The sequence below is a fragment of the Megalobrama amblycephala genome, linkage group LG19 (assembly GCF_018812025.1).
Source record: "Megalobrama amblycephala isolate DHTTF-2021 linkage group LG19, ASM1881202v1, whole genome shotgun sequence".
In the NCBI taxonomy this organism is placed as follows: Eukaryota; Metazoa; Chordata; class Actinopteri; order Cypriniformes; family Xenocyprididae; genus Megalobrama; species Megalobrama amblycephala.
In genome coordinates, this window is record NC_063062.1 from 4,715,756 (window position 1) to 4,740,908 (window position 25,153).

General features: G+C 36.5%; 1 protein-coding gene across 3 annotated transcripts in view; it reads right to left on the reverse strand.

Moving 5' to 3' along the window:
- sema4ba (sema domain, immunoglobulin domain (Ig), transmembrane domain (TM) and short cytoplasmic domain, (semaphorin) 4Ba) overlaps positions 1–25,153 on the reverse strand; it is a 98,153-nt gene that overhangs the window by 54,065 nt on the left and 18,935 nt on the right. Inside the window, exon 1 of one of the 3 annotated variants that reach the window (XM_048167916.1) lies at positions 16,611–17,073. The exons of the other annotated variants lie outside the window; for them this stretch is intronic. The gene's annotated coding sequence lies outside the window, so the exon portion shown is untranslated. Of the gene's footprint in view, positions 1–16,610; positions 17,074–25,153 lie in introns of those variants that run through there. 3 annotated transcript variants of the gene reach the window in all.

A 25,153-nucleotide genomic window follows, 5' to 3' on the forward strand; every position in this document is an offset into this window, starting at 1 on the left:
CATGATGCATAGAATGTCAAAGACAAAAGATGTATTTAAAAACAGCAAAATGGTTCTTAAAGTCAAGACCTGGGTTGTATGTTTCTTTTGATGCAATCTAATCTACGGAAGCTATTAATACAATTAGAGCCTCCTGGGGTTGCCAATTGTTCAATAAAAAAAGAACATCAATTGAAGGTTTTCAGATATGAATTTAAGCATATTTAGTTCAAATGAAGATGCAAAATGGGCCTCCCTTACATTATTTACAGCATTGTGTTGTTCTTGGGTCAAATCTCACTATGTTTATTTTATGAACAACGACAGTTCATTCTGTGCTGGAGCAGCTGGCAAAAGTGATACTGTGTAATTACTCAAGTAAATAATGCATGACGACATTTGCTTTGATATCTACACTGCGCAGGATTTAATTACATTGATTACAGCTGTGCAACTTCATTGTGTCTGTACAATGAGATTCAAGGAGATTCCCTGCAAAGACAGCCTATCTGCTCAAATTATTATTTCTAAAATAAGCAATGACTGTATGGGGGTTTAACACATGCATCTTTACATAGAGGGGAAAAAAAGAGACCTGCCTTCTATTAATTGAAGGTCTACTGTGATTTGGGTCCAATAGGTTTCTCATGCCAGCTGGGCCTTTTAAACAGTGGCTGTGTCTGAAAACCAAAGGCAGCTGCATTGCTGCCCAGTCAGGCAATGACTTCACAGGCAACGTATAAAGGCATCTCCTAAGGAAACGTTCAGACAGTTTTCTCAGACAGTGTTTTTAAGCCAATGTCTCTTACTGCTCTAAATCATATCATACAGCTGTTACAGAAGTCAAACATCTGTGTCTTCTGAGAATCTCAGCTCCATACCGTGCAAACTCGCTCATAATGCATTTGCACAATTACTGTGTCAGCTGCATTTTAAAAGCATTGCAGGGACAGAAGATAAGTGCTCAGAGGTCTCACGTTCAACCCCACGGTCCAGTAATGATGATCTGTGGAGGCAGTTCATTTTCTTGTAGCCTAACATCAACAGAGGCAATAGTGCACTTGGAAATTACAGAGACGTTCACTAATAAAGCTCTGACAGTTAGGGCATGGAGCTGTCAGCACATTTTTTTTCCTGCGCTGTTTGCTATATAATGCATAGATATGACTTGTGGGTTTCATGCAATGGCTATCAGGGGACTAGAGAAAGTTTCTGCTTTAGATCCTCCAGGAATCCCGGTATAATTACATACAAACAGTCTGGAAGAATGCCAGTGCCCTGCAGTCTTGGAATCTACAGGCCTCACTTACTGCCTCTGTGTCTGTCTGGTGAAGTTAATAAAATAAATATTTGTTTATTACAGAAAAATCAGACACATCATGAGTTTCTTGTGCAGACACAAGGAAAACCTTAATTAAAAAATACAGACAGATTTTTATAAGGTATGAAACTTGAGTTTATTATTGGGGAGAAAAAATAAATAATATATATATATATATATATATATATATATATATATATATATATATATATATATACAAACCCGATTCCAAAATAGTTGGGACACTGTACAAATTGTGAATAAAAAAGGAATGCAATAATTTACAAATCTCATAAACTTATATTTTATTCACAATAGAATATAGATAACATATCAAATGTTGAAAGTGAGACATTTTGAAATGTCATGCCAAATATTGGCTCATTTTGGATTTCATGAGAGCTACACATTCCAAAAAAAGTTGGGACAGGTAGCAATAAGAGAACGGAAAAGTTAAATGTGCATATAAGGAACAGCTGGAGGACCAATTTGCAACTTATTAGTTCAGTTGGCAACATGTTTGGGTATAAAAGGAGACTCTCAGAGTGGCAGTGCCTCTCAGAAGTCAAGATGGGCAGAGGATCACCAATTCCCCCAATGCTGCGGGCGAAAAATAGTGGAGCAATATCAGAAAGGAGTTTCTCAGAGAAAAATTGCAAAGAGTTTGAAGTTATCATCATCTACAGTGCATAATATCATCCAAAGATTCAGAGAATCTGGAACAATCTCTGTGCGGAAGGGTCAAGGCCGGAAAACCATACTGGATGCCCGTGATCTTCGGGCCCTTAGATGGCACTGCATCACATACAGGAATGCTACTGTAATGGAAATCACAACATGGGCTCAGGAATACTTCCAGAAAACATTGTCGGTGAACACAATCCACCGTGCCATTCGCCGTTGCCGGCTAAAACTCTATAGGTCAAAAAAGAAGCCATATCTAAACATGATCCAGAAGCGCAGGCGTTTTCTCTGGGCCAAGGCTCATTTAAAATGGACTGTGGCAAAGTGGAAAACTGTTCTGTGGTCAGACGAATCAAAATTTGAAGTTCTTTTTGGAAAACTGGGACGCCATGTCATCTGGACTAAAGAGGACAAGGACAACCCAAGTTGTTATCAGCGCTCAGTTCAGAAGCCTGCATCTCTGATGGTATGGGGTTGCATGAGTGCGTGTGGCATGGGCAGCTTACACATCTGGAAAGGCACCATCAATGCTGAAAGGTATATCCAAGTTCTAGAACAACATATGCTCCCATCCAGACGTCGTCTCTTTCAGGGAAGACCTTGCATTTTCCAACATGACAATGCCAGACCACATACTGCATCAATTACATCATGGCTGTGTAGAAGAAGGATCCGGGTACTGAAATGGCCAGCCTGCAGTCCAGATTTTTCATCCATAGAAAACATTTGGTGCATCATAAAGAGGAAGATGTGACAAAGAAGACCTAAGACAGTTGAGCAACTAGAAGCCTGTATTAGACAAGAATGGGACAACATTCCTATTCCTAAACTTGAGCAACTTGTCTCCTCAGTCCCCAGGCGTTTGCAGACTGTTATAAAAAGAAGAGGGGATGCCACACAGTGGTAAACATGGCCTTGTCCCAACTTTTTTGAAATGTGTTGATGCCATGAAATTTAAAATCAATTTATTTTTCCCTTAATGTATGTATAAAGAAATAAATGAAAAGAAGGAAGGAATAAATGTTTTAGCCAGCTGTTTTAGAAGTTAAGCCCAGATTTAAACACATGGAGTGACGTTTGTGTGACACAGGTGAAGAGAGCTGTAAAAGTAGTCTGGTTTTAAAAGTAGGTCAAGGCCTGCTTTACCACTTTACTTCCATTTCTAAATGTTTCCAATTGTTCAGTATTATCTTACCATCATTTACAGTGGTAGTAATATTGGCCTGAGTGCTGATAAGGGCACTGAAAACTACAAAGTTCTGTGCTACTTCTGCTTCCTGTTATGCCTGAGCTGCTGGCAGTACTATAATAGCTATGTTTATAGACCAATATATTCTATATATTGTTAATACATCTACCACTAATATTCAAAAAATAAAGCATACCTAAGAAAGACTTCCAAATATAGTTAATTGAATCAAGAATACAATCCTTCAGGGACATTAATATTTTTAAATAAATAAATAAATAAAAAATCCATTGAAAAACAATCTTATTTTTCTATTATGGTGTTATTACATTTTTTTTTTTTTGGCTGAGGCAGGACAAATTCTGTTCACTGGCTGCTTGTGATTTTGAATACATGCTTGATCATCCACACGATTTGTAAATTATCCCACACTTTGTTACTACTTTGTAGATACAGACCTACAACTGATGCTTCTAATAAAGCATGCTGGTGGTATTCTTTTATTGTATGTTTTCTGCTATAGATATTGCAGCGTGGAGAAAATGCCTGCATTCCTCTGAGTTAACATGCATAAGACAGATGTTCAGGGTGCTGGTAAGTGTGCTACAGCCATCAATCACATCAAAGGGCCAATAGTACGGTGCATGTGAGGGGGCCTTCAGAGCACTCGGCCCCTCCTAATGGCCGTCAATATCTCTACCATCACTCAAACTGTCTTTCACAGCAAGACAGATTCCTGCCAGTGCCTCCTGAACCCTCCTAACAGATGGAGCTCTAACTTCATAGCCACCAGTAAAAACTATTTCTAGTATCTGTAATAGTATTAGTGCTAGTCACAGTCGTGAGCTTGATTAGTCATGCAGGAGTCGGTGTGCACGGACGCATCTCTCAGCAAGTGGGCGTTAAAAGCCCCAGCGACTAAAGGCCCTGCCGGTAATGGCCAGAGAGGCTCTTCAACAATGTTTGATATGATTTCATGCTTTTTCCATTGCAAAATACAAAGGCGCAGATCATAAACACTGCACAAATCTAGTGCTGGAGAAACATATACTATAATAACATTTATATGTTGCTTTTTTCAGGATACATGTCAATTTTTAAAAAAAGTCGTCAATGGAGAAAGATGCTTTCTAAGCATGTAATGGTGTAGTTATGGCCGAAGCTAGCCGGCCAACCTTTCTTAAGATGGTTATCCATAGAGGAATGCAGCAAGTGGTTTATTTATACTTTACCATAACTAAATTGCATTGCAACATGATACCTCTCTACACAATCAATACAGCATATTGCACAAGGGCATGGCATGATTGGATCAATGTAACGTTGAGAGAATGGAACCCAAACAAAAATGTATCCTGAGATGCACTGTCTGATGTTAAAGCTAAACGCTGAACAGATCTTTGTAAAACATCATGTTTCTATATAGCGATACAGAGCGATATGCTGATGTAGAGTGATATATCGCATGGCTACGAGTGTGATATTGCTTATATAAAGCAGTATAGTAATGCTGCTTGTGTTAGGGGTTAAATTTGTGTTAAATTTGACTCTAGCAAACAACAATAAAAAATAAAATAAAATAAAATAAATAAAAATAAGGCTACTTCAGGTTCACCTGACCATCTGTCTAAATATAGAAAATACAAATAAAAAATAATAAAAAAGCACTAAAGCGAATTTAAAAAAAATCTATATCATTTGAAAACAATCAAATAAAATGAAATGAAATTAATGAAAATAAATTGAAACATAAAGTAAGAAAAAGCAATAAAACCTGGAATCCTGACCTTTATCTAAGTGATGGACTACACTTTTCTACGTGCATCAGAGCACACTCATCTCTTCGATCTCTATTTTCACATTCTGCTGAATCTGATAGCTGATAGTCAATCTAAAAAGCATTTTATGTGGGCTTTTCACATGCAGCTAGATAACCCCTTTACTGTTAAGCAAAGATTGATGACCATTAATTACTGCCATTCGCTTGGAAGCGACCCAAAAGCATCCAAACGATTGAATGCATGACATAATCCCCCAACAGAGTTGAGGCAGAAAGACTGCGGCAAGCTGTTTCTATGGCTGTGAGTCCCAACACTGCAGTCAGTCTGTGCTCAGCCTGACAAGAGCTCTTGTCGATGAGATGAAATGCACTCTGTGCTTTTAGACAGCAAACTTCAAATGCCCATTACGGAGATTAAATCTCTGAACATTTTTCATCAAAACCATGCATGTAAAATCTATCAGCAGCACTATGCAATTGGATCAGCATTCTGAATATTAGCAGAAGCTCTTGATTCACTGTTGGTGGGAATTTATTCATGCGGTGCTCACGCTGTTACAAAAGAAACCTGAGGGTCATTTGGGGCTGTTACGCTGCCATAACTAAACCACTCAGCTAGCCTGCCCCGTGCAAACACTGACTGGTGGGTTATCTCATTGCAGGCGGCTCAATAAAACACACGCTCATTCTAGGGCCAAAGAGTGCAATGTCACCCAGGCAGCGGCATCTCAACCATCCCTATGATCCAAACAATCCCTTACAACTCAGATATTTTGAGTAAATTCCACTCCATGCACATTTGAATCCTAGACAACGCCTTGTGACCCTGGAGGACGGGATGACCCATAATTAATAGGGCCGACATGGGTCATGTCAATCAAAGTGGAAGCTCACTTGCATAATGCTTCGCACTTGAAACATATATTATTCACATATTTCTGTGTGAGGAAACATTAATTAGAGCTAGGTTTGCATCTATAAGAATGTTTTGTCCCCTTCTGAAAAAGTAGTACGGTTAAATAAAAAATGAACATTTTGTCAATACTTACCCTCAAGTTGTTCCAAATCCAAACCTGTATGAGTTTCTTTCCTCAGTTGAATACAAAAGAAGATATTTTAAAGTAGGTAACTAGAAAGTTGACGGTGCTGTCAACTGTCTGGTTACCAACTTTACAATATCTTCTTTTGTGTTCAACAGAAGAAAGAAACTCAAACAGGTTTGGAACAACATGAGGGTGAGTAAATGATGATAAAATTTTCATTTTTGTGTGAACTATCCCTTTGATTGCATGTTAACTAAAATTAAGAGAAAATGTATAATAGTTTCAATTTATATTAAATGCAATTAGCTGAACTTTATAGTGCTATTTTGACCCTTTTAAGTGGTAAACCTTTATGTAATTTCATAATTACTAAGGGTGTGACGATACACTTAGCTCACGAGATGAGACGATACAAGATATTGGGTTCACAAGAACGAGACTAGGTGTATTTTAACACTATTTTTAAGAAATATTCAATGACTGGAAAAATAGTATTTTATTTAGACTGAAGGTCACAAAACGCAAAACAATGCAGGTTCATTTTGAAATGTTTTAAACAAATCTAGGGCTGTCACTAATGATTAATTAATTAACATAATTAACATAAACGGGTAATCAGTTGATTTTTTTTTTTTTTTTGTGGTAATAAAAATAGACCTAAGTAAACAATAGCCTTTAAAATACATATATAATAACAAAGAGGAAATAATAATGGATTCAATAAAGAATCGAATAAAGATCCACATTCACACTGACCCGTGAAAACAACTAACAATGCATGCCAGGCCAGTAGTTGGCGATGTTAGAATTTGGCATATGTAAATAATGCATCTCCGCTGGTTGAAGTAGTGGTCGGTAAATCTACACTTTGCTGGAAAAGTGTTAATAAACTCGGTATCTTGAGCAGCACTCGCAGACTTAACGTGCAATACGCATGACGTCACAGTTTTTGTAGTTTACGTGGGGAAGATAACGGCGTCGTTTTTAAAAGTTTGCATTTTCAGGCCCACAAAACACTGTTGTCGTGTAAACGAACGGCCAAAACACATACAAATTTTTCCATTTTTAGTTGAAAACGGTGTTGTATAAACGGCCCAGATGGCAATTTACAAAACACTGATGTCTGATTGGTGGGTAGGTGTTTAGAAGTATACCACAGCTCCTCAAGTTGAGACGTGATGAAAGTCCAGTTAATCCAGTATGAAACAACAAGTTCCAACACCACCTCTTTTAAAAGGAAACCCTTTTCATGAGCATATTATTGTGGAGAGGTGTGAGGGAGCAAAATACTAAAGGAAGGATTTTTTATGAAAGGAAGTACTGCAGTACATGGTCTACTTTCACCTTTGAGGTGTGACTGAGTTTGTAATTCAATAGTGATTGCACCACCCAGCTCAGGTTATGCGGGTCAGAGCTGATGGAACGGAAATGATGAAAATGAAATTTTGAAATACAGGCATACGAATCTGGTGTTCCTGTGCCAGTTGACAACTCAACCTGATTCACATGGCTGATCATTTTTGTTTAAGATCCATAGGAGCTGATCCAACTCTTCAGATACAGCCATGATGCCAGGAACTAGACATAAACCTTGATGTGTGGCTGAGATTGCACTGAGGACCAGTCGTGGCCTGTTTTTATCACTCTCATTTCTAGGTTAATCTGATAATCAGACAAATTTGGATCATTTTCAGAAGATATAGACCTTTTTCGTTGCTTCAATCCCAAAATTAAGCTGGATACAGTACTACCGATCCTTTTCAGCAGAACATGCGACATCAAAAGGGAAATTAAAATCTTAGCAGAATGTTTTTCAACAGACATGAGAGACATTTTCAGCTGTCAGACATATAAGTACGCGTGCTTTGATCTCACTCATATTACAGTCCTGATAGCAGGATAAAGGCCCATCTCTCTACAGCTCTTTGAAGCAGCACTGAGCTCTTAGCAGTGGATGATGCAGAAAATGTTCAAACACACACAAAAAAGGTCTTTCAGATTTAAGGAATTTGGAAAACACCATGAACCAACAGTTTGATTATTTAGAAAATAATAAATAATAAGGCAATGAGACCTGAATAGATGAACAGTTGGCATAGTCTAAATAAATGTATGTTGATATATGCAGTATACACACAGGCTTGGTTTTTCATATAATATAATATAATATAATATAATATATATATAATATAATATAATATAATATAATATAATATAATAGCAAAATCAGTCTTAACTATAATCCCTATATAATTAGGCTACTAATTATATAGGCAAATTTACATGGAAAATTTCCTCAAGGAAAAAAATCTCTCTCTCAACTAATGTTGTAAACTATACAGGGAACACCATGTGGTGCATTACTATAATATTAAAGGTTAAAATGAACTGATTTGTAGGCTACATATAATGACGTTTATAATAATAATAACGTTAATATAATACATTTCTACTCGTTTTTTCATTTAAATGACTGTCATAAAAACATGACGTTACTTATTCAAACGTAGCCTAAACATTAGGCTGAATATTGAAGAGCAGGTTAAGTAAAAATACAGTAAATTTGCAATGCATATACAGTAGTCAACATTTGAAGTGAATTAAAACCTTTCATCAAAGTTGTCCTAAAACCATCTTCTTAGGACAACTTAGTTCCTAGGACAACTTTGATTAACTTTTTTGATCCACTTCAAATGTTGACTACTGTATTTAATGTGTTTTTGGAGATTGAATGGCTTTTCTGAGGTAAAACATTACAAGCTGTTTTATTGAACACTGATTAAGCGATTACATGTGACATTTCGGTAAGTTGTACTATATTTTTCAACATACCTTCTGATGTTCATTTATGTTTATTTCGTAACTAGTAATAAAGCAGAAGAGATGATCGGTTCATGTGTGTGTTTGAACTGAGGCGGTCACGTCACATTAAAGAGCGCCAAAACGGTATTTATTGTTTGAATTTCATAATAAAATTTACTGATTTTAAAAGCGGAGACTTCGTTTCATATCAGAAGTAACAAAGCACAAAGCTTATAGCAATTTATTGGATGGGAGGCGGCACGCTACAAAGCATTGTCCTTTCGTCAATTGAAAACAGCATAGACTGAAAGATCAGTTTTTGGGTTTTAAGAAACAATATTCGTTTTTCAAAATGAGAATCGATTAAGATCAAGAAATCGATATTTTGAGCCCAGCCCTAAAATAAAATAAATAATAAAAAATATTCAATTAAAAACTTAAATCCTAATTACAGCAATCTTCCACAGATTTTTAAAAAGAAAGGTTTTTAATTATTAAATGATTATTGATACATTTAAATAATCTAGTAAAATGCATGTATCAACAATATAATATAAACATGCAAAACCATGCCTGTTCATGACAGTATATACATTATGAGCAGCAGAGGCCAAAATGCTGTCATCGCTGCAACATGGAATGAATGAAGCTGTTAGTCGACATCTAAAGCACAAGTACAGGACCTCGGCCTCTATAAACATGCCACATCTTTGATCCACTTTAATAAATCATTCAAACAGCAAGCCTATCCAACCTCTCTCCCCTCTTTCTATATAAACTCAAGTTAGGGATGCCTGGACTGTACTGCACTTTTCACGCAGGAAGCTTTCAGGCTGTTGTTGGTTTAAAGCACATTGTTCCAGTTGGCTTCCCTTTACATACTGTACAGTTGCACACACACACACACACAAGCTTCTGCATAGGTAGAAAAATGGTGAATGGCTGCTATGACAAACTGGACAATGGGGCATTGCTGGACTCTTTTGTGGCCATATGGGTTTTTTAAAAGCCTTTATGTCAGTGGTTCTCAACCAGGGGCCCAGGGCCCACTTGGGGGCCTCAGAAAACTTCCAAGAGGGCCACAGAATTACTTAAATATTTAAATTCATAAATGATTATTAATATATTAAAATTATCAGTCACATTAGCGAAACTTTAGCATAAAAATCCATCACACAGAAGTCACTTTCGAACCAAACAGCTTTCTGTTGGTCAACAGATTTCTCCATGAAATTTTGGGCACATGGATTTACCACAATCCATGTGCCCAAAGTTTCATGGAGAAATCTTTCACCCTTACGCAAAATTCCAGATTACATGGATTCCTGTTGAAATGACTGGATTTCACTCACAGAACAAATGGTAAATGTAATTGCAACTTGAACAATTGTATATGCAAATATTATGTTGGACAACAAGAGTAAAAAGGTTGAGAAACATTGGTCTATGTGCAACATCTCTGAAATCAATGTATTTGCAGTGTTATCTGATGCAGTGTAAACTTTAGCATGCAGGCGTCCCGACCCGCACTGACTAAGCAAATGTTAAACGCTGCATCCCTTCACTCCCTCTCACTGTCACATGATCAGCAGGCTTCACCTCACTCTTACATACTCACAAGGTTACAGTGACTTTAAATCATTAAATATCACCAAAATAAACCTGTCAGCTCAGATCAGGTATCAGAGGAGAAAAAACAAAAACAAAAGTAGCGTAGCATAAAAAGTGGCCTGCTGAAGGGGAGCAGAGCAGTTGTGGTGTGAATCTCTGCGTGGTCAGGGTAAGGCATGCTTGAGAGGCTCAGAGAAGCCATTAGTGGACTAAAGGCCACAATCTGGAATGCTCTAGGAAGATATCAGATCACAGGCCGTCTGTGTATGTGTCAGTGTCCTCAGTGCAGTTACAACTAGGCTAAAGTCCATTAATCAACTGGACTAACTAATGAGTGCCATTTTAACTACATATGCAATCTAACACACATACGATTCGCACACACATACCAAATTCTCATTGGTGTAAGAGTCACGGACACGCTTCAATGTCCCGGTCTGTTTAAAATAGACCTGCATAATACATGAAACGCAGACACGCAAGAGAACAGGTGTGAGACAGAAGGTGTCAAAGTGTGTGTGTGTGACAGCGGCAGGCAGTGGACTGAGAAAACAGACATACTTGCCCCCTTCAAATGTGCCTGTGAATGACCATTAAAATTTCAAAAGTTTGTGCACTTTTTGTGTCATACCAAAAAGCTCCCTCTGCTGATGGGATTTCTTTCTGGGTTTTTTTTCCAACTCGCTCTCTCTCTTATCAGGGTTAGAAGCCACTGAAAGACAAGCAGGCAAATGCTAACTTTTGGTCTGTTTCCAGCTCAAGAGCAAGTTCCCACGTAAAAGCCCCTGGGAGAGAGAGACAGTATGACCGGGAAAACCAGAGGGGAGGCTTGTGACGTCCCTTAAAGACGCATGTTTAAAGACTTCCCAGCAGTGAGTAAAAACACAGTGGCTGCTCTCCCCCCAGGCCTCAAATACTGCCTACTTTACAAGACTCAAATACACGAACCCTACCAGAGCTTCTGACGCTCGTTCCCACTGTCTGTCACCCGCACATCATGCGTTTATTAGTTATTTCAGTGGGTTATGCATGTTATTGAGAGGCCAACTAAGATCAGCAAACCAACAAAGGCTGGTTTAAGATGTTTTTTTAGTGCTATTGCCGGTTCAGAGTTGGTTCGAATGACCTTCTAAGAACCGGTTCTCCTAAGAACCTAAAGAGCCACCACAGAGCCAGGTCTTATGTCACTGTATACATTTCATCTTTCCCAGCAATGCTACCGCAGCAGCGCTAAACACAAACACACCAACAATGGCGGACGTTGCGTTAGCCATTTGCTCGATTAGATGCTATAATCAAAAAAAGTTTCTGTTCGTCTTTGTTGGTCACAGTACCCGGTCCCCAGCCCCTGACGCAAGCTGTTCTCACTTCTAGACCAGCAATGTTTTGGTGCTACTTACAAACCACTTTTCCTGTTTCAGAACTTGTGCTTCGGGTGTTGAAAGACAAAGAACTGATTTGAAACCAGGCTTTGAACCAGCACTCAAACTACCTCTGGTCTTAGCCAGTTTCAGATGGTTTCCCAGCCTGGCCAAGTAGCAAACTGGTCTTACAGACTGACCAGCTGAAAAGTGCACAAGCCCCTCTAAATCCAGCTTGAGAGACCATATAAGATCAGCAAAACCAGCGTAGGCTGGTTTAAGATGTTTTTAGAAGGGATTGCACAATCATACAGCTCTAAATGCTTTAAAAAAAATTGTTAAACCAGCCTAAACTGGTTTGCTGGTTTAAGATGGCCAAACTGGTGTTGAGCAGCCAACTAGTCTTACTGACTGACCAGCTAAAGAGTGCCCAAAACCCCTCTAAAACCAGCCAAAAGGCCATCATGGAAAGGAAATGTAGCGCTTCACACTACAGTTAACTGGTTAAAAGCTGATCTTTCAGGTTTCTCAACCTGGCCAAGCTGGATTTTAGCCAGTTCATCTGGGTAGTCAACTGGTATTGTAGAAAAGTAATCAAACAACTCTAAAACCAGACAATAGGCGAGCCTGACCAGGCTGAGAGACCAGCTAAGACCAAGCGTGCCACACGAGTTCTGAAAAGTGAAGCCAAAGCGTCTTGATCACCCCCAGGTGGCTGTATGCAATATAGGTCATAAACCCCGCCCTCCCCATGTAATCTAATGGGACATGAGACAAACTAAACAGTCAATTTACACGTCAAATATTTTTTGGTTTTTGTCATTTTGAGCAGTCACACTGATGTTAGTTGAAGTGTTTGTTCTTAAAAGTTTGTTTTTAGTTTATTATTTGATGCTATAAAAACGCAGGTTTTGACGGCATGATTGACAGCTGAGATTGACAGCTTCTTTGAACGAAGTAGTCACTGAGGCACCAACAGACTTTTTTCTGGATCTTCAAGAGGAGATTGGAGCTTTAACTTTAATTTCTACATTTCCAGAAATGGGAGCGTTTAGCGGAAGTTCTACCCGGAAGACTCTAAAGTCATTGCTCATTATATAATCAATCATTACACGTCACCTGAGTACATAAGTTCTGTTCCCACCCACTATTGTGTTCGCAGATACCATCGCCGGCGTTCACCCTCATCCTCCCCACCACCAGGTCGGTCCCTGTCCATACAACGGGGGTAGGCTCCGCCCCTGCCTTCATCTTAAGGCAGGATCTGCAAACGTCTGCTACTCTCCGGATTGTACTATGGACGGGGCCTACACCAAAGAACTTTATCATTTATCATTGATATTTACATTCAAACTGTAGAATAAATCGTATTCAAACATTTCTTTGCTTCCCGAGACTGTTTATTTCACACCGACATAATGAGTTAGAATATAATGAAGAGAGTGCAGGTGCATCATCAATCTTTTTTTACAGTCTATGGCTAAGACCAACAAACTAAGCTGATTTTTTTTTTCTTCAGTGGTGGATTGCACACTCATACAACTGTCTCTGCTGAATAAAATAAAAATAATAAATCAGCCTAGAGTGATTTGCTTGTCTTAGCTGATCAGTTGCCAAAAAAACTATCCAACAGATGAGCCTGACCAGACAGGGAGACCAACTAAGATGAGCAAACCAGCTTAGGCTATTTTTTCAGCAGGTATAGCACAATCACACAGCACCATTCTTAGCACAATTTTTCTTTTTTTAATAATACGAAACATCAATCATTACAGAAAGAATTCATTCAAAGTACATAAGGTGTTTTTTTTTTTTTTTTTTGAGCAGAGATTGCTGGGGAGTGTCACATAGACTCATAACTGTCAGAAGTTATTGACATGAAAAAAGAGATTGTGTGTTATTGTGTCTGTCCTTCAAGAGTGTGTCGCAACACTCAACAGAGTTTGAGCTCCTGCCAGAAGAATCTGGAGCAAATAAGACTAGTGCTTATTTACATTCCTTGATTTTACAACCAGAGTCCGATAACTGACCCAGTTCTTTAATCCAACCAAGTTAAAAATCTCTTACACTCACACATGCACATGCAGAGGCAGGTATATAGTAGCCAGCCAAGCAGGAAGAATCAAAGCTAAAGCTGGAAAAATAGCCTTGGGATCTGATGCCTTGGATGAGAAACAGGTGGTGCGTAGAGGCCTGAGAATGGGGAGCTTTATATTCCGTAAAGATACTACGAAGAGATACGGCTTGCATCTGTCCTGCTTTCACTCTTGACCTAATATGTAACAGACTGCTGCTACAAAGTCAGCCGGTTCCTTTTTTCTGTGTATCTTATTCTTTTTTGTTCCAAGCTGGTCTTTGCTGGTTTAAGATCTAGCTTTTAAAAAGTGCCCTTAACCCTTCTAAAACCAGCAAAGAGACCAGCTAGGAGACCAAGTAAGACCAGCAAACCAGCTTAAAATGGTTAAAGCAGTTATTTAAATGTCTAAATGTTTCAGAAGGACCAGGTAACTTGTCCAAATGTCCATTCAAATGCACTCCCTGACTTATAAACTCTGTTGTCTAGTAGTTTATGGTGTTGTATTGTATGTGACAGAAGCTGCAGTCTATTGATATAACAGGCACTGGTTTTCACCAACTAGCCAAACACGTTCTGACAGCCTCACACAGGCCGACCATTGTCAAGGCTCCTGTAGCCAGAATGCTATTGCCAGCTACTGTCTTTATGGATCAGACCAAAGAAAAACACAGGGCAAAGACTAACAGTGCAGTCAGCCCTGGTGCTCTTCTTTCATGTCATCTTTTCCACCTCTACACCTCTACTGTCATGCTCCAAACTTTCCAAAAACCTTTCCAAAAATTACCATTCCCTCCAAGTCTTCACAGAGAAGTAGGTCTAGATTGTAAACGGCTCTTTGAAGATGGCTAAAATTGCTGTGTTTGTTACCGTTCCCTTCAATTCTCAGACTGGAGTGGTTATCTTGCGTGTGCAGCTGTCTGACAAGCTGCTGGCTAAAAAGAAAAGAAATCTCTCATTGGACATGAACTTAATGTGAAGATTTGCGCTGAGTGCATATGCTCACATGAATACAAATACGGTCATCCATGACGACCTAACTACCAATGCTGGGGTCTTTATATTAAAGACCGATCTTCCTTCTATTGAACACAAAAGAAGATATTTTAAGGAATGTTTTAACAGTTTTGTCCATACAATGAAAGTCAATGGGGTCCAAAACAACACGATTGGATCCCATTGACATTTGCAATTGATATTTTAAAAAATATCAACATAATGAATATTCCAGAGAAGAAAGAAAGTAGTACAGGCTAGGAATGACATGAGGGTGAATAAATATTGACAAAATTTTCATTTTGAATATCATTTTGAACGCAATGTAAAAAAGAATTGTTGGTTTAACTTAAAAAAGTAAGTTACCTGGTTGCCTTAAAATTTTGAGTTCATTGAAATAAAAAAATTGAGTTCATACAATGAAGGCGATTAGTTTAATCAACAGAAACTCAAAATATTATGTTATCTGAACCACATTAATTTAAGTTGATTTGACAAAAGAAAAAATGTTGTGATAACAAATCATGAAAATATATTTTTTTACATTGCAGTGAAATATACTTGAGAAAAAAAATACACTTAATTGTACTAAATTGTAGCGTACTTCGTATTTTTTTAAAACTTTACTTGCAGATAATGTTAATGAAATAAAAGGCCACTTAATTGTACTTAGAGTACACTTTCAAGTTTAATACTTTGTAACAATGTCAAATTAAAAGTTTTACTTTAAAGTGCATGTTAAATCATGTTTTAATAATCGTTTGTCACGCTTTATAAAAGTACACTTATTTTGATGTGTTGACTCTTCATAATAAGTAAAGATATGCTAAAGTATACTTCTTTCTCACAATGGTATTCCCTTAATTTAAGTGCTCCATGCAGTTTTCCCATGTAATTCAAATTAATCTTGCACCCTAAATGCTTTTTTACTGAGAAAACCAACCCACATGTCCAAAAAAAAGACCATATTTCATTGAAATGGTTTCATAATTAGTTCTGTGGGAGGCTTTGGGTGGTAATACATTGATAGTCACTATATGAATGACTAAACAGGCTAAAAGTTTTTGTTTCCTCACAAACACCTGTAGTGTTCCCTCCCCTACATGTCCTTGACCAAATCACAGATCTCTAAAGATGCCAAATCCACATGATCTTTTAATGGAGAACCTAACACTTCTCACTTTCCAATGTTTCCCTTCACTTGCAAAGCCCCGTTCAGAGTTCATGGAAAGTTCCTCCACGCCGACACCGCCGCCTGCCACATATACGCTCCCGTCTGCTGTCAGAGTGTGTGCGCAAAGACACTAACTCCAGAGATCAAGAGACAGAGCTTTAAGCTTCTCCAAGTCAAACTGCCAAAGAGCTCATTCGTACCGGCCAACCTAAACTGAAACACACCCTGCAAAACTGATCGTTTGAAACCAAACCCAAACAAACTGAGGCACTTGAGGCACGCATACAAACAGAAGCAGACTGAGCTCGCTGTCCTGTGATCCGCTACAACTGGCTATCACCTTGCAGATAAGGTCTTACAGTAGAGGGATTGTCTTGTGTCAGCAAACACCCTCCCCCTCAATCCCTCCCGTCCCAGCAGCCCCTTGCAATAACAAACCCCCGTGCAGCCACGCCACTCGCCCGGAGCGTCTAACAGGAGTGCGGCGCTTTAAAACCCTTTCATTTGCACACTAACCAAACACTTCCCACAGACGCGAATCAATCATTAACAGCAACCAGTTAAAGGCGCTGAAGCAAGTAGCGCTGACTACTTACTCTCTTTCAGACACAGTTTTCCAACACGTTCTTCACAAGAAAAAAAGAAATCCCAGTGGAAATCAGAGTCCTTAAGGATTGTCAATAGATCCAGCTTTGAGACTGCCAGTATCAGCTGGATGTGGGTTGGTAGTACAGCGCTCACACTCGCGCTCTGTCTGCTGCTGTGACTGAGTGTGTATCTGACACGCTGCTGTAGTAAAGCCTCCCTCTGGCTTAATCACTGCTCCTCCCCTCACACTCATAGTAAGAGAAGGAGAGAGAGAGAGACAGCACTGCCCTTGATAATCATTACAAAGACTTGAAGGGAAACCACACGATTTCTTGATAACCTTTAGTTTCAGTTTTACTTAAACTTGAAGTTTGAACAATAATTTTTATGAGCTTAAATGATTAATGCAACAGAACTAGATGAAAGCATTTATAATAAATCATTTTATGTCTTCTTTAGGGGCAGAGCAAGAGTTTAGTTTATGATACGAAAGACTTACGAACAACAAAATAATTAAATATTCGATGTTGGGGGACTAAATGTGAAAGTTTAAGAACTTTGCAAAACAACGATCGACCACTATCCTAAATATTTGAAGGGGGATATTTATGATTAAATTCAATTATACAGAATTTTTCATTTAATTATATTAATAATAAATAAATAATTTAATGAATAATAAGAGGAAAATAAATAAATAAATAAATAAATAAATATTTTCTTTACATTATTATTATTATTGTTATTATTATTATTATTATTATTATTACAGGCAGACTAAATGTAAAAAGTTTAAAAACTTTGAAGCTTTGATCCACTTTACTAAAAAACCACTATACTAAAACCACTATACTAAAAAAAAATTCCTAAAAAAGTAATATTTTCATATTTTTTCAAAATTTTCAATGTCGATAATTAAATTATTTAAATTATTATTATAATTATTATAATAAACTATTTTAATTATCGTATTATTATTATAAATAATTTAAAATGTAAGCTATATGGAATATAATTATGTTATAAATAATAAATAATAATTATATTACATTTAATTAATTATTATTATTATTACAGGCAGACTAAATGTAAAAGTTTAAAAACTTTGAAAATTTGACTGACCACTTTCCAAACATTTTATCCTAAAAAAGTAAATATTTTCATATTTTTTATCCACCTCAATGTTGATGATTAAATTATTTAAATTATTATTATAATTATTATTATTATAAACAATTTAAATGATCTTCTAATTATAATTATTATTATTATAAATAATTTAAAATGTAAAATATATGAAATATAATTCTATTAAATAATTATTATATTACATTTAAAAAATATTATTATTATTATTATAGGCAGGCTAAATGTATGCTTAAAAACTTAAAAACTTTTATCCTAAAAAATTAAGCAAATATTTTCATATTTTTTAGCCCCTTCAATGTTGATGATTAAATTATTTAAATTATTATAATAAATTATTTAAATTATCATAATTATTTTTATAATTTACAATGTAATTATATTAAATATAATTATAGTTAATAATATAAAACCATTATATTACATGTAATATATTAATAATAATAATAATTAATACATAATTTTAATAATTTTAAAGTTAAAAAATTGTTAGAATGGCTATGTAAGGTGAATTACCTCTGTGTATGAAATTGCTAAATGAACTTGCCTTGCCTGTGATGTTACAGTCCCACAAGAGATATTAATTAACATTTATAAAACATCATATGTGGGGTAAGACACCATAGTGTAGTCCAAAAAGGCCATTATTTGACACTAAATACTCCTAAAGATCAACTATCACTGCCGGCACTCGGCTCAGGTTACAACACCTTCAGTGAATAGTGTTATTCCTGGTTGAGTGACAATCACCTTCTAGCAAGAGCGACAATCTTCATTGACCTTATGCATTACAAAGCCTTCTCCAAAAACAGTTTTTCCAATCACAGCCTAAAGAGCCGCAGACTCTTCTTTCTATGTGAGTTGTTCAACAAGACACATTGGTGTTAAAACCAGTCCTTAAAATGTCACTTAAATGCTTAAAAACGGATGGTGCTAGAACAACTGAAAGATCTCAGTGACAGATCGTCTAATCATGCCCCAGTTAACAAGGGAAGAGAACTACAGAGCGCAATAGAGGAACAGTCACAGTTGGGAATCCCTGTGACTGAAATAGTGCTGCTAATTATGTATTGAGGGGAAATGCTAAGCAGGCAGATGGAATGGTAGGTTTGGGGTGTCAGGCTTCGGGATGCCGTCATTAGGAGACGGGGGACGAGCCAAATGCAGACATAAGCATGTCAAGAGAGCCGGGAAGCAGAGCTGAGCCACTTATCAGCCTCTTACTTACAGACGCCAGATGCCGACTGGGACTCCACCCCTTTATACCAGTCAGCCCTGGTCTACCATTACGCATGTCATTTAGAAACCAACTGATTGTAGTTACCTGGAAAAAATAAAATCTATTTAAAAAAGAAAGCGTCACACTTTATTTTGATGGCCCACTTCAGACATTCTACAAACTATAAGTAACTTTGCAACTACATGTCAACTAGCTCCAGATTTCACGCCCACAGACCGTTGGCTGAACGTTTGATGCGTATGGCACGCAAAATGGGAAACACATCAGGAGTTTCGAAGTCATCATTTGATCGGTTGAATTCTATAGGATTTCCGGGAGACGCGTGTATCGTATTCGTTCACCCAAAAAAGAAACTTCTGTCATTAATTACTCATCCTCATGTCGTTCCACACCCCTAAGACCTTCGTTCATCTTCGGAACACAAATTAAGATATTTTTCAGTGAGGCCTGCATTAACAGCAAGATAATTAACACTTTCAGATGCCCAGAAAGCTACTAAGACGTCAACCTTAATGTAATGAAGCGACACGAATATGTTTGTGCACAAATAACCAAAATAACAACTTTATTCAACAATATCTAGTGATGGGCGATTTCATGATGCTTCGAAGCTTTAAGAATCTTTTGATTGGTTCGGAGAGTGTATCTAACAGGTATCAAACTGCCAAAGTCACGTGATTTCAGTAAACGAGGCTTCGTTACGTCATAAGTGTTTTGAAATTTCAATGGGTCACCACTGGGGGGCGTGACTTTAATTCACGCTCCGAACCACTGATTCAAAACAAAAGATTCGTAAAGCTTCGAAGCTTCATGATGAAATTTGTGTTTGGAAACAAAGCCGTCGTGACACCAAACCCCCTCATGGAAGAAGAAAATCAATGTGTTTACAACTGTGACAATCAGTGTTTATCAGGATCCACTAAACACTGGATTTTCCTTCTGATTTCAGTCTAAAGGTCTGGCTACGCAAGACTACATCAGCTAACTCTCATTAGTAGACTATCTGCTTAATATCTGCTAACACTTTATGTTGATGGTCCCCAACATGACTACAAGTAAGTGCAAGTGTACTTTGCAACTACATGTCAACCCGAATCCTAACACCTAACAGTCTACTAATACTCTAATGAGAGTTAGTTGACAAGTAGTTGCAAAGTTACTTATAGTTAGTAGAATGTCTAAAGTGGACCATCGAAATAAAGTGTAACATAAGAAAGAAAAGGGACAGAAAAAAGTGCACTCTAAAAATGCTGGGTTAAAAGCAACCCCAGTTTGGTTGAAATTAGACAAACCCAGCGATTGGGTTGTTTTAACCCAGCAGTTGGGTTAAATGTTTAAAAATGACTGTATTGCTTGCTTAAAGGATTATTCCACTTTTAAATAAACTTTTCCTGATAATTTACTCACCCCCATGTCATCCAAGATGTTCATGTCTTTCCTTCTTCAGTCGACAAGAAATTAAGGTTTTTGAGGAAAACATTCCAGGATTTCTCTCCATATAGTGAACTTCAACTGCTACCAACAGGTTGAAGGTCCAAATGACAGTTTCAGTGCAGCTTCAAGGGCTTTAAACTATACCAGACGAGGAATAAGGGTCTTATCTAGCGAAACGATCAGTCATTTTCGAAAAAAATTCAACCGTTTATGCTTTATAAACACAAAATATTGCCTTGAACGTACTTCCTGTTTCCACATTCTTTAAAACGCTTAGGCTGAATGTTCTACGCCTTCCCTATTCTACTTACGGAACGAACGCGGCGCCAATTTAGTTTTTTTCCGTAAGTTGAATAGGGAAGGCGTAGAACATTCAGCGTAAGCGTTTTGAAGCGTTTTAAAGCATAAATGGTTGAATTTTTTTCTAAAATGACCTATCGTTTCACTAGATAAGACCCTTATTCCTCGTCTGGTATCGTTTAAAGCCCATGAAGCTGCACTGAAACTGTAATTTGGACCTTCAACCTGTTGGTAGCCATTGAAATCCACTATATGGAGAAAAATCCTGGAATGTTTTCATCAAAAACCTTAATTTCTTTTCGACTGACGAAAGAAAGACATGAACATCTTGGATGACATGAGGGTGAGTAAATTATCAGGAAATTTTTATTTAAAAGTGGACTAATCCTTTAAAATTAACCCAAAATATGTTGGAAATTAACATTTATTAATATGTTTAATAAATGAATATATTGATTAATAAGTTTAATCAATAATAATTAAACAATAAACATTTATTAAATTGCTTATTAATAACTGTTCACTTTTTGATTATTATTGTTGCCTCAGTAATTATTAGGCTGATTTTTAACTTCCAACTTATTTTGGGTTCATTTTCAGCCAGCCATATCCAAATTTTAAACAATAGTTAGTTTAAATAAAACTGCCCAGCATGTTGATTAAAACAACCCAATTGCCGGGTTTGTCCATTTTCAACCCAACTTGGGTTGTTTTTAACCCAGCATTTGTTTAGAGTGTGTGATGTCACAGGAAACACTATTAAAATGGTTCCAAAAGACATTAAAAAACATTTTTAAAAAAAAGGTTCCAAAAGACGTTTTTCGCAGTGATACCATAGAAGAACCATTTTTTGGTTCCCCAAAGAACCTTTCTATGGACAGTTCTTAAAAGAACCATTGTTTTTTCTTAGTGTGAAGAACATTTTAATAATCTAAAGAACCTTTTCCACTATAAAGAACCTTTTGTGGAATGGAAATGTTCCATTGATGTAAAATGTTCTTTATGGAACAATCAGTGCCAATTAATTTTTAAGAGTGTATGCCAGAATAATAATCAATTAAAAATGTAACCTTAGAAAATAAGTGAAAAAATAAACAACTTCTTAAATTCACTTCTCTTTAGTCGTGATGCATTTTGGTTCGATTCAAGTTTACATTTAGCTGTCAATCATTTGAGTTCAATTTTTTTGTTATTTGCAAACTTTTGTTCAATCAAACATGGACAGAACTTCCTGTATAACATATAAACCAAATCGTAAATGACTTTGTTTAGACTTGCATATAAAGATTCAGTAACACTTCAGTATGGGGAACAATTCTCACTTTTAACTAGTTGCTTATTAGCTTACATATTGGCTGTTTATTAGCAATGTTTAATTCTGCATTCTACATCCTTTAATCCTACCCGATACCTAAACTTAACAACTACAACAACTACCTTGCTAACTATTAATAAGCAGTAAATTAGGAGTTTATTGAGACAAAAGTCGTAGTTAATCGTGAATATGTGTTCTCCATACTAAAGGTTCATACATAAAGATTTTGTCATTTGACCGACGAGCAGCTAAATTCAGAATGCAAACTTCATCAGCACCACACAGATCACCCGAGTGTATTTTTCCCCCTCCGAACCTCTTGGTTGACTGATGTGGCGTGAACATCTTACAGACAGCTTTGCCGCGGTCCCCTCTGTCTCATTTGTCATCTGAAGTTAAACTCCCAGGGCTTCATGTGCACCCAGCAAGGGGAAGCATTGGCTCAAAAGTTTTCGGCTCTGTTAATCTCTCTATAGGGGGTGTGTAATCCCCTAAATTGGAACACAGATTACAGTTGTTTATATTATTCAGAACTGACATCTTTAAAGGGATAGTTCACCAAAAAATCATCGTCATGTCCTTCCAAACCTGTATGACTTCTTTTTTCTTCTTCTGCAAAACATTTTTTTTTTTTAAAGTGTTTTTTGGCCATACAAAAAATCAACAGGGTCCAATGCAATGGTGGACCCCAATGAATTTCATTATATGGGCAGAAACATTCTTCAAAATACAGTGTTTTGTGTTCCACGGAAGAAGAAAAAAAAGTCATACAGGAGTAAATTATTTTATTTTTTGTTTTAAATAAACAGTATTTTCGGTTTCACATTATTATAAGGAGACATACAGTACAGTTCAAAAGTTTGGAACCACTGAGATTTTTAATGTTTTTAAAAGAAGTTTCGTCTGCTCACCAAGGCTACATTTATTTAATTAAAAATACAGTAAAAAACAGTAAATATTATTACAATTTAAAATAACTGTGTACTATTTAAATATATTTGACAAAGTAATTTATTCCTGTGATGCAAAGCTGAATTTTCAGCATCGTTACTCCAGTCTTCAGTGTCACATGATCCATCAGAAATCATTCTAATATGCTGATTTGCTGCTCAATAAACATTTATGATTATTTTCAATGTTGAAAACAGTTGTGTACTTTTTTTTCAGGATTCCTTGATGAATAGAAAGTTCAAAAGAACAGCATTTATCTGAAATACAAAGCTTCTGTAGCATTATACACTACCGTTCAAAAGTTTGGGGTCAGTAAGAATTTTTATTTTTATTTTTTTTAAAAGAATTAAAGAAATGAATACTTTTATTCAGCAAGGATGCATTAAATCAATCAAAAGTGGCAGTAAAGACATTTATAATGTTACAAAAGATTAGATTTCAGATAAACACTGTTCTTTTGAACTTTCTATTCATCAAATAATCCTGAAAAAAAATATTGTACACAAATATTTTGTACAATTGTACACATTAAATGTTTCTTGAGCAGCAGATCAGCATATTAGAATGATTTCTGAAGGATCATGTGACACTGAAGACTGGAGTAATGATGCTGAAAATTCAGCTTTGCCACCACAGGAATAAATTACTTTGTGAAATATATTCAAATAGAAAACAGTTATTTTAAATTGTAATAATATTTCACAATATTACTGTTTTTACTGTATTTTTAATTAAATAAATGTAGCCTTGGTGAGCAGACGAAACTTCTTTTAAAAACATTAAAAATCTTAGTGGTTCCAAACTTTTGGACTGTACTGTAGTTACATTGTACTTATTCAAATATATACTGAGTAATATTAATATACTCAGTAATATTACTTAACTACTATAACTACTTTTGGTTGAACTGACCTTTAAGTCTGTCTTGTTAAGCAGCAAAGTAATGATCATCTTCTTAAATATTTGAATTTAAGTATTTAAGTATAATATTTTATTTTGTTTTAATAATATAAAGAAGTCATGAAAAATAAAGTCCAAAATAACCTGAGCATCAATATTCTCATCAGGGACAAATAGTTATTCTGACCTCTATAGATTTGAACGGGTATTGCAATCATACTTAATGTGTGAAATCATGAATGTAGCTCTTTTTGCAAAGAATATTGCTTTCGCAAGCACATTCTCATCCTGAGAACGGCAAGAAATAGTGCATAGGTTTGACATTGAGTTTGTTCTGATGTGAAGAGCCATTCTCCTCTCTAAATCTGAATCAACAATTGTGTCTCTGTACAGAGACTGACAGATAGCCAACACCGCAGGAGGGGACGGCAAAGCTCCTTCTGAACAGGATTATGAGAATGAGACAAATAAAGACGCTTAGCTTATGTTGAATAAAGCACAACATTGATTACAGCTTTAGTCTGAAATGTGCTGAATGTGCATGTTTAAATACAGCCTTTTGTTGTTATTGATTAAGTGTATAGTCAAATCATTTTGATTCAGATCCTGATATGTTTTATAGATTGATAAACCATAACTTCAGTAACTAAATGTCTGTTAGTATTCTCTACAGACCAGTTTTCTCACTAAACACTAATTACAGGTTACACCGATTACAGAGTCGGAACACTGATTACAGGTCAGTCAGAAAGTGAAACTGGTACATCACATTGCTTTAAAATGCTCAAGTTTACTGTGTGACATGCAGTATGTAAATCATGAAAATTCATTTCATATATAGTGGCAGTAATCTTTTTTTCCAGCATATTTGAGGGAGGATGCCTCCTGGGATCCAGATTAAATTCTGACTGGTGAAAGATCAAAAACTTCTCACATTTACTTTCATCTGGATGACTAATGTCCAACCCTCATAAAACCTTACAAGCTCTGCCATCAGCGTGTGTAGACGCCAGTACTCATCAAGAGCCCTCAGGCCTTTCGTTTCTGTCTCTTCTCTGCTTGTGAACCTCGTTATTAGTAGAAAGTTCATGCAAACACTGCAATTCTGGTAGTCAGCTAGAAAAAATAAATGGTTGTATTTCTGTTAGGATTATATTCAGGAGAATATTCAGTTTGGTGCTGGAACAAACTAATCATTATTACATTATATATATTATTATATTATATATATTTTATGCTAAAAGTTTATATTTACCATACCAAGT